General features: G+C 42.3%; 1 protein-coding gene across 1 annotated transcript in view; it reads right to left on the bottom strand.

The window, feature by feature from the left end:
• The window catches only part of Pgm5 (phosphoglucomutase 5), a 168,884-nt gene that overhangs the window by 75,714 nt on the left and 77,434 nt on the right, over window positions 1–15,736 (bottom strand). The gene's annotated exons all lie outside the window — the stretch shown is intronic.

The following is a 15,736-nucleotide window of genomic DNA, read 5'->3' on the forward strand; positions in this document are numbered from 1 at the left end:
CAGGTCAATAGGGATCTCAGTGTCTGTCCACAGTGCTCGATGATCCCGTTTCTGGCTTAAAATTGTTAATTTAAATCCCTTTTTTAGGGGCTGGGGATGTGGCTCAAGCGGTGGCGCGCTCGCCTGGCATGCGTGCGGCTCGGGTTCGATCCTCAGCACCACATACCAACAAAGATGTTGTGTCCGCCAAATACTAAAAAATAAATATTAAAATTCTCTCTTTCTCTCTCTCCCTCTCTCTCACTCTCTCTTTAAAAAAAATAAAAATAAAAAAATAAATCCCTTTTTTAGTCTAAAATTTGACAGAAGAACATTAGCCACCTACTCCCATGGGCAAATTAGAATTAAGACTTTGAAGGGAAAAAAAGAAGGATAAGTAGACTATTCCATGAGCTCAGTCTAAATGTAAGGGAAATTTGATAAACAGCGTAGATGTGGCTCAAGCGGTAGCGTGCTCGCCTGGCATGCGAGCGGCCCGGGTTCGAGCCTCAGCACCACATACAAACAAAGATGTTGTATCCGCCGAAAGCTCAAAAAAAAAAAAAAAAGTAAATAAATAAAAACTCTCAAAAAAAACATGTTTAAAAAAAATAAAAATTATAAAAATCTCCATTTGTCAGACACTTAAAAAGGAAGTAAGCTATAGATGGAGAGAAGATACTGCAATGCATAAAATTGAAGGATGCATAGTGAACCTAAATGAAGCCCTGTAAACCAATAAGAAAAACTCAAGTGACCTAAGTGTTTCAGAGAAGAGGAAAACTGGTCAATCTGGAAATAAAGAAATGAAAATACAAACAACATCTAGATGTGATGCCATGCCCAAAATGCTTAGAATAAAGAAAATGAGAGAATAAGTGAATCAAAAAGTGCTGGTGGACTGTCATGAGAAAAGAGAAACTCAAACGTTAGCTATAGAATCATAACTTGAGACATTTACTTTACAGAGTTATTTGAGAATTTTCAATAAAATTGATCATGCCCTATGACCCAGCAAGCCTACCTCTAGGTATCTGTCCTAGAGAAACTTGAATGCATGTCCACAATCAAACATAGTCCAAAGATGTTTATTACAGTACAGTCTGTGACAGAAAGTTAACTTATTATTCACCAGAGGGGGAATAGACAAACTGTATTTTACTCATAAAGTACAGTGGGAAATAAACAGTCATGATTCAAGAGTACCAAAGTATAAAATGCCAAAAAAACTACAAAGAAGAAATTATGTACTTTCTCTTGCAATAATATTTAGTTTTTTGTTATTCTGATGACTTTTTCTTTCTCAGGAGTCCAAACGGAAAACATAGTGGTATTTCACTCCTAACTAATAACAAATTTCAGATATTTGCAAATCTAAAGAATTAACGGGCCTAAAAAAAATGATAGAACACCATTTGCCTCAACCTCATCTAGCTCAGAGAAGCAGCCAGGACCCACCTATGTCACCAGAGCCACAGAGAAACTTGGAAGACCTACCCTGCCCCATAGCTACGCTTTTCAAAGTGGAAGGCACGTCCGTCCGTGCATGGTGGATGGAGCCAGCTGTAATTAATCAGCCTGAGCACTTCCCAGGGTCCTCAGCCAGTGCCTTCCACTTGCATGGCTTTCTCTTTCTTTTTTAAAGCCAAGACATGGTGGTTGTTTTCTGTGAACAGTGAATATTTCCCCCCTCCTTTCTCCTGCTAACAGTCCACCGACATCACACAAAAGAAGTCACCAGCCCTGCATATGGTTTCTGAGACTCATCTTTAGCTCCTTTAGGGATTTCCTGTTTCTTCGATAAGAATAAGATGGAAAATCTCTGAGGGCCAAATCCTCTCCATTCCAGGAGGAGATGCCCTGAGCAGGGCCACATGCAAACCTTCAGATTCCCTGGAGAGGAATGCGAGTGGCACCTGTCCACACTGGTTCTGGAATGTTGTGGCCTGGACAACACATTCCACCTGACCTTTCATTTCATCACGGAAGTCTTGATCTGTGTTCTAATGGATGACTCAGGCTGCGGCTTCCGTGATGCCAGATCAAGTCACCAGGCAGCCATCTCTGGGGAGAGGGGACAGTGTTCTAAGAAACTGAGTGTACAACCAGGGACGTTCAGGCAGCTACTCTGCCTGAAAGGTTCCACGTACAAGGCTGCATTTAGCCTTCCCAGGATTTCCTTTTTCCTCTCAGGATTGAGCTTAATTTCACCAGCAGGCATAAGGAAAAGCCATCCCATATCTGCTCTGATATGAATTTATCTTTCAAAGAACACTTTAGCGTAATGAATCAGTTATGAGAAAAAGCAATATTGAAAAAGTTGATGTCCTTTTGTGGAAATGAGACTTGTACAGCCAAAGGTAAAGCTGAGTGGACAGGAAGGGCAGGCATACATGCAGGGCCTAAGGAAACCAGTCCCAACACCTTGGCATGGGTGAGCCGAGGGAGCCCAAGTCCCTCCCAACTCCACCCCTTCTTTAATGGTGACCTTGGTTAAGTTACTGAAACTCATTAAACCCAGGTCTTTCACCTTCCAAATGAAGAAACAAGGCATGCCCTTGCTCAGTGAAGACCAAGTGGAATGATGACTGGGAGGTGCTGAACTCTCATAGCCCTCCATGGACATCAGTGAAGGTTGGGAGTATCATTGCCCATCCTCTTACTACTTCCTGCTTCACACTCTTACCCCTGCCATCACAAAAGCCTCTTCTGATGGCTCTTCCTTCAAACACCAGGCAGCTTGAGATCCTTGCACACATCATCCACATAGGTGGGGATGCTCTAGTCTCAATGAGGATCCCAACAGGAAGAGATGACTTACTCCATTTGAGGAATTTGAACAAATTTTAATGCAAGAATCATTTACATAGGTATATGAGTGGAGATGTAATATACAATGGACAGTCTAGTACCCCCAGACAAGCACTGTTGGGTCTACCAGTCCCTACCCAAACATTCGTTATTGGAATCAGAAACAACTATGTGAAGGGCCTTCCCAGAAAAGCCATGAGCAGAGGCACACTGGCAGCCCATGAAACCCTGTAGGGAGAGAAATAAATACTGAATTTCTTCCCTTGGATATTTGAAGAGTTACAAATTATCCAGATTCAATTAGAATCTGGAGGGAAGGGGAGCCTATTGAAAGTTTATAGGGGGTCAACCTGCCTACCAGAGGGCTAGGAGAAGGATAGGAAGGGAACCTTTGAAGCAAATTGAAGATACCAGTACAATCTTCATCCTTTCCCACTGAATTCAGGCTATGACCTTCCTTTCCTTCTTTGTACAACCCCAGACAGCCCAGCAACTCAGCAAAAGGTACTGCGTTCAGGACATCTGACTCCCTTTCCAATCTGGGAGGCCCTTGAGGGTTATGAATCTACTGGGCATAGAGTGAGTGCTTAAAGACATTTTTTCATTTCCTACAAACATGATGGGGTCCAACAAACATATATTCCTCCTACATGGGTGCAAAACGTAACTTAGATTCCCAAACTGGGTCCTTAAGATACCAGTGGGGGCAAATGAATGAGATGATTGAAAGTTTAGGATAAAATTAAGTGGCAGTAGATAAATTTCCAAGTGGATAAAAGTTTGAGAAGATCTATAACCTACTTCTAATGAGTACAGCTTGTTAATTTACTAACTCCAGGGCTGTAAATTTAGTGTGAAAAGGTAGGAGAGTGTGATAAAACTGGCCTTTCTTGGTCCTTTTTCCTTTTATTAAATTGTAGATTGACACAATGCCTTTATTTTATTTATTTATTTTTATGTGGTGCTGAGGTTCGAACCCAGTGCTTCATATATGCTACCACTGTGCTACAACGCCAGGCACCTCTCTCTTGATCTTTGAGGGATTTCTCAGAAATCATCTTGCTGTAACACTTCACAAGGAGGGCACAGTACACATTTCTCAGATTTACTGAGAGCCCCCTATGGTGTTCAGCACTCATTGGGAAGAAACTGGACAAGATGAACATACCATATATTCTTTATTTGACTAAGGCAGGGGTATGGCTCAAAGGAATTTACTCCCATTGAGCATATTTGAAGGGCAAGGGCAAAGGAAAATATGCCAGATGCACTCAATTCACATCAGGGATTTTAAGCAAGATGCCTTTTCCAAAGAAGTCAAGATTCTCCCCTTCTGAATCCTGAACTGCAAGAATCCTTGAGCTCAGCAGAGACAGGCAGCCCAGACCGAAGGCCCACCCTGGACCTGGCCCAGTGAAGCCATTCAGGGACATGGTTGCTGCTGTAGCTGACAGGAAGCCCTTTGGTGTCTGAGTGACCCCGGGGTGCAAACCCCAGGAGGTGGTAGGGGGAGAGAAAGAAGGTGGGGAGAGCAGCTGTTTATAGTCAGGGCGACAGTTCTGCCTGCAGCGGAGATAGATCCTCTCTCAGAGGGCTTGTCGTCTCTGAGGGACAGGGACCAGAACAAGTTGGCAAGAACACACAGTTCCTAAGATTAATCGGAGAAGCAGACACTCCTCAGAAAAACGAGAAGCTTCTTCCACTGTCCTGTCCTCCTTCTCTGCAGACCAAGGCAAGGACACAGTTTATCTGTGTGGTTCTGTTTCATGTGGAGGCTGTTGGGGGCTTTCAAGAAACTTCCTAAGGGGAAAAGGGTAGGGAGCTGTTTCTTTAAAAACTGACAGAAAACAAGGAAGTCTGTAAATGAGAGAAGGGCAAAAGGCAGGAAGAAAAGCAAACAGAAGGGTGACAGGGTTTCTGGCTTTGGGAACTGCTGCAGGCTCACAGACATGTGTTAAGGTGGACAGTTGCCTTTAAATAAAGATCCCACAATCTACAGAGAAAGGATGGAAATGGTGAACGGAGCAGGAGAGGCACCACTCTCTACAATGGGCCAGGGCTGAAGCCCAAGTCCTCTCTTTGTGCTAAAAGTAGTCCTTTGCTATAATTTGGATATTATTGGAGAATGGGGGGGGGGGCAAATACCAGGGATTGAACTCAGAGGCACTCAACAACTGGGCCACATCCCCAGCCCACATCCCCAGCCCACACTCCCAGCCCTATTTTGTATTTTATTTAGAGACAGGGTCTCATTGAGTGGCTTAGTGCCTCCCTTTTGCTGAGGCTGGCTTTAAACTCCCAATCCTCCTGCCTCAGCCTCTCGAGCCACTGGGATTTTAATCCTGTAGGCCTGCGCCACTGCACCTGGCTAATTTGGATTTTGAATGTCCTCCAAAGGCCCATGTGTCAAAGGCTTGGTGACCAGCCTGTGACAGGCACTACTGGAAGGTGGTGAAACCTTCAGGAGGTGGAGCCTAGTAGAAAGAAGTTAGGTCTTTGGGACTGTGCCCTAGAAGGGGACACTAGAACCCTGCCCTCTCCTTTCTTTCTTTTGTTTCCTGGCTGCCATGGGGAGAACAAGCTTAATCCACCCCCACACTCCCACCATGAGGCCACCACAGGCCCAGCAACCATCAAAGCAGCAGGGCCATGTGAACATAGACTGAAACCATGAGCCAAAATAAGCCTTCCCTCCTTCTAAGTTGATTATTTCAGGTGTTTGTTACACTCATAGAAAACTGACACACCCTTCATCAAGACCTAATCATTTCCAACTATGCAAAAGTGTGTGCAGCTATGCAGGGGTTGGGGTTGTGGCTCAGTGGTAGAGTGCTCACCTAGCACAGGCAAGACCCTGGGTTCAATCCTCAGCACCATATAAAAATAAAATAAAGGTATTGTGTCCAACCACAACTAAAAAACAAAATATTTTTTTTAAGTGCGTGGCACATGAAACTCTTTAGAACAAATGGATTAATGCCATCTGCTAAAACATTATCATAATATATATTCAAATGTAGGGTGTCCTCCATGTGAATATCAATCCCTTGGTATATAGTGCCCTTACACAGTGGACATCCCACCCAACTGCATGCAGCAGTTCTGCATCAGCCTCCTGAATGTGGGCAGAGTAGAAATGACTGCTGCCCAATCCCTTCAGGATATAACTGATATAGGAAAGAGTGGACTACATCATCCTGAGATGGCTCACAACTGAGGGTGAAAGGCTTTCACTGTCTTTGAACTGTTGAAGACACAGCTTTGAATGGCACATTTCCTTTTTCTCATTTCATTTTTCTCCAACCATGTGCCCTGCCCAATGTCACTGGGTTATGGTAAACCGTGTGTGTATGAGAGGCCCCGTCCCATATCATACCAAACATATTAAAATATATCCACATCTCACATAAAAATCTTTACTTCTTGCTCCAAAAGCATCTTGAAAGGATTTTTATAATTTTACTTTTGAAATGATGAGGATCCAAGTCACTCATTTAATTAAGTATTGGCAATGATCTCTCATCCCTCATGCACACTGGAGAATCCTTTTCAAATGACAAAATATATCCTACAAATTATTTTCAAGTGTTGCGATGATTTCTTGAATACTAAATTTAATAATAAAGTGACAACATGTTGCATTTTATACATGTTCCATTTGGCAGTTAATCATGCGAGCATTGCAGTTTTCTTCATTTTGAAGCTCATGGTTGTTTTCGGGGTCTCTTATATGTGTGGGTTTGCAAATATTAAAGGCCCAAGGTGAGCAACTGAAAGCGTTAGTTGAATAGTGAACAGCCCTGTTGCTGGAGGGGGTGTGCACAGTAGGGTAGGTGTGTATGTGGGGGCAAGGGAGTAGGATATGACCCTTGTCAGACGTTAGCTTATCTTTTACACAATAAAGTTTTGGAAACAATGCTGCATCCTATCCTCCAATATCCCCACAACATTCTGCATATCCTATACTTATTTGCAAAAAGTTCTACAAACTTATTTCTGAAAATTCCATCCCAGAATTCTCTGACAGATCCCATTTCCTCTGCCAATATCCAGTGCAGTTAATGATGCTCATCTGGAAAACCACAGACAGATCCATGCAGACTCAGCACACCAACCTAGCATGGACCTATTGACCGTTTCTCCAAAAGCTCAAAACAATGCTTCAAGGGTCAGAACAAGAAATGATGGTTCCCTTGCAACAGATTTTCTAGCTGGATGAAATAAGACAGTTGGGTTTATTTTCCTTCATGAAACCAAATGCGCAAATCCAATCCAAATGAAAGTGGCAAATTGACTTCAGATGATGTAAACTTTGGTTCAACTTAAAGTAAAATTACATCTATGGCAACTCAGATGATGGCCTTCAGGGTCTAACCCAGCATACCAGCTTAGACAAGGTTTCTGTGCAGTTCTGTCAAGCTGGAAAATGTCCTTAGATAAGGGAGCTGATGGAGGTTCAACACTGGGTTTCTTGGAAGAAGCCACTGTTTCTCATACTTTCTGGATAATAAAAATCACCTGAGGAGATAATTAAAAGTGCAAATTCCTAGACCTCTCTGTTGGAACATACTGAGTTAGTAGAGGTTAGTTAGAGCTCAGGTCTATATTTATAACAAGTAGCATTTCTTATTTTTGGAGATTCTCCTTCCTATAGGAGTTATAAAGCAGAGAGTTAAGGCAAACTATAGTAGTCCCCCCTTATCAGGGGATGTATTCCAGTACCTCAAGAGGATGCCTGAAATTCTGCATTGTACCAAACCCTGTCTATACAGTGTAATGTGTTATTTCCTATACACATACACCTATCATAAAGTTTAATTTGCAAGTTAAGTATAATAAAAGATAACAATAACTAATAGTAAAATAGAATAATTCTATTAAGACCGAACAAAAAAATTACAATAACATAGTACAATTATAGCAATCAAGCATCTCTTGTTCTTTGAGACTATTATTAAGTAAAATAAGGGTTACATCAACATAAGCACTGTGATATCCCAATAGCAGATCTGATAACAGAGACAGCTACGAAGTGACCTATGGGAAGTAGCATATATGGCATGGAAACACTAGACAAGGCAGGACAAATGGGAACTTAATAATTTTGGACCAGGGTTCACCATAGGTAACTAACTGCAGATAAAGGGGGACTACTATGCATGCAATTAAATGATAGTGATCTATGAAACAGTGTATATCTATTCATAAGTTTAGCAACTGGATTTTGATGCACATTTTACATGATATTTAAAAAATCCTTAGAGGATATTCGCTGATTGAGGTCTAGACTTAAACTGACATTGAACAGGGGTGCAGTCATGAGAGTCTATCATGTGAGAATATGGACTCTACCATCAAAACTGCACCTTGGCATCTACCATAAATGTGACCTGTGCAGCCCTGTATCTTATGTATCTTACTGTATTGGAAATCTGACAGCCTGGTTTAAAGAAAGTTCAGCTCTTTATTATTTTAGGCCAGTCGTTTATCCTCCCTTAGCTACCACATCTAAGAAGATGGACTCAACAATGCCTACTGGTCGGAGTTGCTTTTCCTACTTTTCTGAGTCCCCATGTGGCGCAGCAGAATAAGTGGAGCTTGGGCTTCTTGATAGCTTCAAAGCCTGCCTCCATCTTTCACTAATTATTTAGAACAAGTAGCATTTCTTATTTCTGGAGATTCTTCTTCCTGGGACTCTTCAGGACTTCAAAAAAAAAGTAATCTACCCCTTGGTGACAGCCTGCAAGGAAATGGGCTGACCGAAGGGCTGTATTTGAGAGATGGCTGTGTGGGACCAGGACCTGACCACCACTCACTCATCAGCCATAGAGATTGAGCATGATTGCTTCCTGGGAAGGTACTGTGTGGGAGCTGAAAGGGTTCTGATCTTGGGGGCCCCAGCAAAGGGCACCCATAGCTGAGCTTGGTATCAAGGGAAAGAATTTGTCCTTGCTTGAAGAAACCCTCCCCAATTTTACCTCCCAGTCCCTCCAAAGGTTTGCAATTTCCAGACAAGCCACACTTTTTGCCCCATACCACTTGGTGACCTAGCTTCCCTTACTCCAGCCAGTGGACTCTTTCTTGTGTTTTAGTCTCAGCTTCTGGAAGCTTCTCCAGAGCCCCAGTGCTATAGACTCTAATGCCCCCCAAATTCACTTGTTAAACCCTAAATCCCAGTGTGATAGGCCATAAAGACAGAGCCCTTGTGAATGGGACTACTGCCTTTATAAAAGAGAACCCAGAAAGCTGCCTCCCCTTCGGCCATATGAGGTCACAGAAGAAAGATGGCCATCTGTGAGTCAGGAAGCAAGCCCTTGAATCTGCAGGTACTTTGACCTTGACCTTCCAGTCTCTAGAAGGGTAAGAAAGAAATTCACACTATAGTATTGACTGGACCAAGATGCCCAGAATAGGAGAAGACCCCTCCTAAGGTTCCCTGGGTAAACATCATCAACCTTACACAGGAGACCCTTTCAATTCTCCTGCAGCACCACAGAGCACCCCTGCCATAACTTCTAGAAGGACCCTGGGCATCTCTAGAGCTCCAGGAAGAGACAGGCTGTGCCTTTCTCTAAATGTCAACTTCTAGTGCAGGACCTAGCCCTGAACAGGGGCTCAAGGCAGGTCTACTGATGGAACAAAGATCTCTGGGCCATATTCCAATGGGTCAGGAGGTTGATTGGAAAACCCAGGGGTGGGGACATTCTAACCTATAAAGCCCATCTTCTTTGAGAACCACTGCAGGTAGCAAAAGATGCCATTGAGGGAAGTGTGCTATGTCTGGAACAGAAAAAAGGCTTGAGGACCCCTAACCTAACTGAGATGAAAAGGAAGGAGTCTCCTCTGACCAGAGCAGGTCATTATTGACACAAGCACAGGACCTTGAGTGCTGAATAGAAGTCCCTGGAAACAGGAGTCTGCACAAAGGTACCGACCTCTGGAGGGAAGCTACAGTGCCCCTCCAGACAACCCCATGGCCTGAATGATTCCACTACCTGGTTGTCCTGGGGGAGCATGATGGCCACTGTACTAGAATGCAGGGGTAGGCATTCAAAGGACATACAGTGTCATATTTCTATCATTTTGGCCTGTCTTGCAGGACTTTTATTTACTGAAAAAGATCACTCAAGAAGATGGATCTCAAAGATGAAAGTGAGTCTAGGATTAAATGCAGCTGGAGGAGACAGTCTATCTGCCTACAACTAGAAGTGCCTCCTCCCCCTGCGGCCCCTTAGTCTTCCATCTTCCCTATCTTGTGAAACAAAACATACTTTATTTCAGTGAAATCTCTATAGGCTTGCAATAAACTGTGTCTATATCTTTGCTCTAATTCAATTTGTTTCTACCCCTGGAAACCAAAATGTCTGGATTTAAGCAACTATTATCAGTAGACTACCGACTATAAAACTAAGGAACCACAAGATTAAATAGTTTGTCTCATACTGTAAGCTGATAAGAGGCTGGGTGGGGAATCAGGCCCTGGTTTGCTGGATCCCATTCTCTGTACACTGAATAGTGCCAAGACATTCTTCAGAGACTCTGAGAACAGATCTGGATGCATTTTGCATTTAAAGAAAATTTGTTTGTAACAAGTGTGCTAGATTGGAACAGTGAAGTTATAGGAAATACTTTCTACAAAGATCAGAACTATCACTCTCTTCTGACAGTAATTATAATAATCATAGCAGCTCAGACTTATTAAGAATTTACTATGTTCCTACTACTATACCAAACTCTTTGAGTATATTTTATCACATTTATTTTCCCTCTTTTAGTTGGGAACATTGAGTCTCCAAGAGGTTACATGTCTAGTCTAAGATCTCAGAGCCAGTGACAGAAAATTCTGAGGATCAAAGAGCTCTTTCTATGACCTCTTAAGACCTTGTTCTACAGAAACAATTGCTAGAGCACAGACATAACTAATCTGAATCCTTATGGTGGCAGTGGTCACCTCGTTGCAGCCATGATAACATTGCATAATGGAGAGGGGGAGTGCCCCAGCAAAGGTGAGGATGTGGAACCCGTCAAGTTTTCACGGGAAGTCAGAAAGCCAAGCTGTGAGATGGGCTCTTAGTGAAAGCTAAGATGCTAACTGCGCACATGGTCTCTGAGGTTCCCCTCCCTCCATCGTGGCGCCAGCACCCCTGTGATTCATGCTTCAGAGTCACTCAGAGCTCGCAGGCACCAACTCTTCAGTAGCAAAGAAAATGGATGGACTGCCTGGGGATGACTTCCCTGCACGCACCACATTTCCTTAAAAGGCCTCCAGTGTATATACAGTTCTGACATGAGGGCAAAGCTAAATCACAGCTGGGCCTCTCTTCCCCCTTATATGGTCAAGTATGACAACGGCATCCTCCCTTCTGATTTATGAAGCAAAGGAGTAGAGGAATGTTGATCAGGAGATGCGGGGATGTTTCACCAGGGAGAAGATATAAAGCTCATCAAGCTGGCAAACGACTTGTAAGACCAACTGGAACAGAATGCGAACTTGCTGAGGTTTTTCCTTTAGTTTTTCCTTTTTAACTCGGAAGAATAAACACTTTCATTCCTCTCTCAAATATCAACATTTCATGAAGCCAAAGAATATGCAGAGCTTTCCCCTAAGTATTGGAGAAAATAAAAAATAAGGCAAAATTTTTAAAAATTTGGTTTTATCCTTCATAAATTTACCTCTCTTCTACCCTTGTTTTGTTTCCCCATTAAACAGAGATGTGATATACACACACAGAGAGATATACAGAGACATGCAAACACACACAAACACATAGAGAAAGACACACATGCGCATACAGACACACACATACAACAGACCCACAAAGAGACAGAGACTCACATGGATACACAGAGACTCACGTAGCACAGACACAGTCAATGAAGCATCTGAAAAGAAGGGACAATTTCACTGTGAACAGAACACAGAAATAGCCCAAAGAACCCAACCATGAAAAGAATTCTTATCTTTAGTGGGCCTTGGCCATGTGCTTAGAGATTAATGAACACATTTTCCCATCCAATCTCTGTTTTAAGACTGGAACCAATAAGGACAAGAGGGTGTATCAATGAAAAGGCATGAGAAAGTGCTTTGTACATTGCAAACAACATAAAACCCATAGCTGTTTCAAGCCCTGTGGTAATGTCTTTCTAGAATTGACAAATACACTCCTTATTTTAATATACTAACTGGTTTCTTGGATGAAAACAAATATAAATTATGTCATTATTTAAACTATCTTCATCCTTGTGATAATTCACTTTCATTTGCTCAGAGTTTTTTTGAAGTTAATTCTGGGGCAAATACCAAACTCTTCTATCCTGCCTCAAAAAGCCAAGAAACCCTAGGGTGACCACTCCACATTTTAATGGCACAGTGACAAGCCAGCAATCAGAGAAAGATGCAGGCACTGTATACACATAACACAAATTCCTTTACCATTTACAAATGACACATATGCAAGGGGCATCTTGATGTGAAACTGCTCATCACTGCACTTGTGATCCCCAAGGAGACCATATAGTATACATAGTAACACTCAAGAAAACAACACACCAACCTCCTCCCCTTCAGGGCAACTCCCCAAATGAAATGCACTGAATACAAACATTCAGCCTGGAGGTTCAAATTCTTAAAAGCAGAAATTTACTAAGTCAAATACTGCTAAACCCAAACACAGGTCTTTACCTGAAAACATTCTATTTCAGATACTCATACAATTAGAACAACAGACAAAGGTCTCAAAGCACTCATGGCAGACTCTACACACACACACACACACACACACACACACACACACACACACATACACACCAGCTTTATTAAATGGCTACATTTGAAGCAGAAAGATTCAGTGGGTATTTGGAGAGAATGCCCAATCCCTGGGTTGTCTTGGACCAACATGCAGGGAGTGGAGCTGCCTAGGTGTTCACATGATTCCTACATCCACACACACTCCAAGGGACTGAGGAGGGAGCTGTTGAAGGGTATGCCCAGTAGCTCAACTTTAAACACTGAGGGAGTTTTCTTACAGGGATTGGGAACCAAATATGTGGTATGCAGGTCTTCAGGCTTGAATACCTGAGTAAGAATTACCTGACCATATTGTTCAAAATGAGAATTATTGGACTCCAATCAGAATGACTAGATCAGAATCTCTGGGGTGGGCATCCGGAATCTGCATTTTTACCGGCTTTTCCACCTACCTAACTCTCATAAGATTCTTATGTACTCTAACATTGAGGTCCAATACTATAAGCATTTCCAAAAAAGAATATTTCTCTCAGATTTTAAAGAAAAAAAAAAGATTATCTTAGTCTGTTTTCTGTCGCTTTAACAAAATGACTAAAGCTGATACTTTAAAAAGAAAAGAGATCATTTAATCCCCCATTCTGGAAATTTAAGAGCATAGCACCATCCTCTGCTTGGTTCTGGTGAGGGCCTAAAAGGTGGATGACATGACATGACGGTGGGATCATGTTGAAGAGTGGGGAGCAGAGCACCTAGAAAAGAGATTCAAGGGAGGTACCAGACTCCCTGTGATTCGCCCTCATGGAAGCTCTTCTGGTGCCACAGGATTTGCATGGCCCCTTTGTGAGGATGGGGCCCTCATGACTTGATTATCTTCTACTAGGTCTCACCTCTTAAAGGTTCTGCCACCTCGACACTGTCACACCGTGGGCCAGCTGTCTAGCACATGAACCTTCAGGGAATATGCTCAAACCATAGGAGGTTCAAGAACAGCGGTCCCAACTTTTACATCGTTTGGTGGGAAATACAGAGAATATGGGCAGAGTAACTAAGGTCCCCGGGGGCCTATTGCCAATTTATGGCAGAGCCCCAAAGGAGTTCTCATCCAGGTCTAGTCTCAATATCATTACTGTTTCTGTCATAACACCCAACACCCTCCCTGGACTTTTCTTTACCCCACCCATAGCTATCTAACACCCTAGGGCTATGGGTACAAAATGTTGAATAATCCTCCATGGTGACATGGAAGTTACTGTTTCTGCCTGCCCCATGCCCAGCCTCTACCTAAAGGACACAGACTTTTGTTTTACTTGTGTAGAACGTCTCCCTTGCCCACTGCCTGTCACTCAAGGTAATCATTTCTTCCCTGGCCAAAGAGTAGGCAGGTGAATCTTGAGTGGAGTAAAAGTGGAGAAATATATGAAGTTCCATCTGGTAGCTAATTCTCTGAAGAGATTGCCAATACACACAACTCCTGTCACCATGTTTTTGTTTTGGTTGTTGTTATTTTCCTTTTTTCTGGTGCTGTGCTGGGGATTGAACCCAGGGCCTCATCACATGTTAGGGCAAGTGCTCTACCACTGATATATATTCCCAGCTCCCTGTTATTTTGGAGACCAGCTTTTCATTGGTTGTCAAATTTACTCCTTATCCTTCCATTGCAATCCTTTAAATAACCTAAAATCCATCTTCTTACTTACATCCCAACAACCCTACTTGACCCTGGCTTCATTAACTCATAACCTTAAATGTGCAAGTCTTTGATCCAATCTGATGGAAAGGGAAGTTAGGATAAAATATCTCCCTTCTGGAAGCAGGGTGGGTGTTAAGGCCTTGCATTTGTTTTTTTTTTGTTTTGTTTTGTTTTTGAATTTTAAAATTGTGCATACATGTTTATTTAAATTTTTTATTGGTTGTTCACAACATTACAAAGCTCTTGACATATCACATTTCATACATTAGATTGAAGTGGGTTATGAACTCCCAATTTTTACCCCAAATGCAGATTTCAGAATCATGTCGGTTACACATCCACAATTTTACATAATGCCCAATTAGTAACTGTTGTATTCTGCTACCTTTCCTATCCCCTACTATCCCCCCTCCCCTTCCCTCACATCTTCTCTCTCTACCCCATCTACTGTAATTCATTTCTCTCCTTGTTTATTTTCCCATTCCCCTCACAACCTCTTATATGTAATTTTGTATAGCAGTGAGGGTCTCCCTTCATTTCCATGCAATTTCCCTTTTGGATGGGCAGGGATGAGGCAGTACTGGAAACCCAGTGCCTTCAATACTATCACTCTGTTATTCCAAATAACTCAGTATTTCTGTCTTTGATTCCCAAAACATAACATCCCCAAGCTAAAAGGCTTACGATACTATGTAGCTGAAAATAGAAATAGTCACAAGCTCACAACTGCAAAGTGATCCAAATGACTCTTCTAAGTGGTGGATGCAATCTCCTCAAGATCCAGTGCCAAGAAGCTGTTGGGCTCTGCCTCATTTGCACAAGTAGATAGACTGTCCTCCTTGTCAGTCTGGGTTTTATCTTTAATTATGTCCCTCTCCCCTGGACAGCACCATGGTCTCTGACATACAGTGCATCTGCATGCAATTTCAACATAATGGGAGCAGGGCTCCGTTATTTTAAATCCACAAGTGCCATTATGAGGTCTTTCTGCCAAAACCCATATTGCTCTTTTGTTACAAAGCTATACAAATATTTGTGTTTTCTGTTTAACTTGGCAGCATGGCAAGCTTTCAGACTCTCTACTGCTTTTGCTTTTGAAATGACTGCCTGTCTCTTGCTGGAGGTTATTCGCTATTTACTGTGTTTCTCCAAAATAAACTCTAATTTTTTGGAGGAGAATCCCAAACCTCTGTTGTTAAAGAGGTCCATCACTAGTGGTTACCCAGAGAAATGGTATGCACATTGGCATTAAAAGGGGAATTTGAAAATGTGTTTTTTGGGGCCCTGGGTTTGTGGCTCAGCAGTAGAGTGCTTGCCTAGCACGTGCGAGGCGCTGGGTTCTATCCTCAGCACAACATAAAAATAAATAAATTAAATAAAGGTATTGTGTCCAACTACAACCAAATATATATATATATATTAAGAAAATGTATTTTACCTTTTAAAATTAACCTAAAGGGAAACTGACATTTGGGTGTGTTCTGATTTATGAATTTTGACATGCATAG

The sequence above is a fragment of the Urocitellus parryii genome, chromosome 4, assembly GCF_045843805.1.
Source record: "Urocitellus parryii isolate mUroPar1 chromosome 4, mUroPar1.hap1, whole genome shotgun sequence".
Classification (NCBI taxonomy): Eukaryota; Metazoa; Chordata; class Mammalia; order Rodentia; family Sciuridae; genus Urocitellus; species Urocitellus parryii.